The sequence below is a fragment of the Anabas testudineus genome, chromosome 12, assembly GCF_900324465.2.
Source record: "Anabas testudineus chromosome 12, fAnaTes1.2, whole genome shotgun sequence".
Taxonomy (NCBI): domain Eukaryota; kingdom Metazoa; phylum Chordata; class Actinopteri; order Anabantiformes; family Anabantidae; genus Anabas; species Anabas testudineus.
Genome location: NC_046621.1, coordinates 3,964,532 through 3,965,857, shown reverse-complemented (window position 1 = coordinate 3,965,857; position 1,326 = coordinate 3,964,532).

Sequence of the window (1,326 nt, the reverse complement as noted above, 5' to 3'; positions counted from 1 at the left end):
TCTTAAACATGTTGTTGTGTTTTTATTAATTATCCTAAGAGCTTGGAGCATTCAGTTTCCAAAGGATTGTATTTTAAAGTACTAAATATAGATGGTTTACCTTCTGAATATACACTTAATGCAGTCATATAGACCATTTAAGTCTAAAGTTCCCATTAGTGGGAGTATTCACTGTCCGATTGGCAAGATGAAGACATGTAGATTGCATACATGTATGTGTTTTTAATGTGGTGGACTGGGTTGAATTCAAGCTTAGGGCTAAGCCGCAGACACCACCATCACATCCTGCTGTAAGTGCTCAGTCTGACAGTGAAGATAAGAAAGGAAGGCCGCATAGTTTCCACGATCACGGGGCTTGGGCTTGGTGTAACGAAACTAATTGGCTCATTACTATGAGTCACTGTGTTGTGTGCCAAAAGGAAAAATGTGTAATAATTAACTCCTCCTCTAGTGTGGGAGAGAACATTTTACCTGACATCCACTCAAGTGTTGCCCAAGTGACTGAATTTAAGTGATGGTATGAACGTCAAAGCGCAGGAGGGGATTAACTGACTTCAAAACATCCTGAATCTCTGCATCTGGTCAATGATGATAATGATAAGAAGAAGAAGAATATTAAAAATCCAACATATTTGTAATATCAGTGATAAAAATACACTTTAATATTTCACTATATGAGCAAAAGTAAATATACTTCAACCACCAAATACATCGTATGTATTAGTTCATGATTCATGTGTTGTTTACTGTACTTTCAAACGGCGTTAAGTTGTGACTGAAGGGGGCAGTAGTTGCTCTTTTCTAAAACACACATGCACATAGATAGGCAACGTCTGCTGGTTCAGTCAAAGGAGGTCAGCACTTCTTCACAGCCTAAATGGTTTATAACTAATCACAAGCATTAATAAATGATTGCATTCAACTTGTCTAATTAGAATGTGACAGCAACGTTTTCTGTGGGGTCAGAATAAAAGGTAAATGCAAGTTACGTGTGTGTGTGTGTGTGTGTGAATATTTAAGCACTGCAGCATCACATGGTGGCAACGATGCATTAAATAAATATTAAAAAAGAGAAATAATTCATTTGAAGGTTTATGGGGTTAAGTTGGAAACTGAATCATTTTACACCAGTAGTACACTTTTATACTTACATTATCATGTTTCTACCTCTGTCCGTTCGTTAAAGAACTGAGCTGACTATTCTGAATGACCACTGATTCAGTAGTTCCTTGGAGTGGAGCACCACTTACTGGTAACTAAGATCACTGTTCCCATTATTAAATAAATTAAAAATGTATAAAGAGTCAGTGAAGCTAACATCTGCCT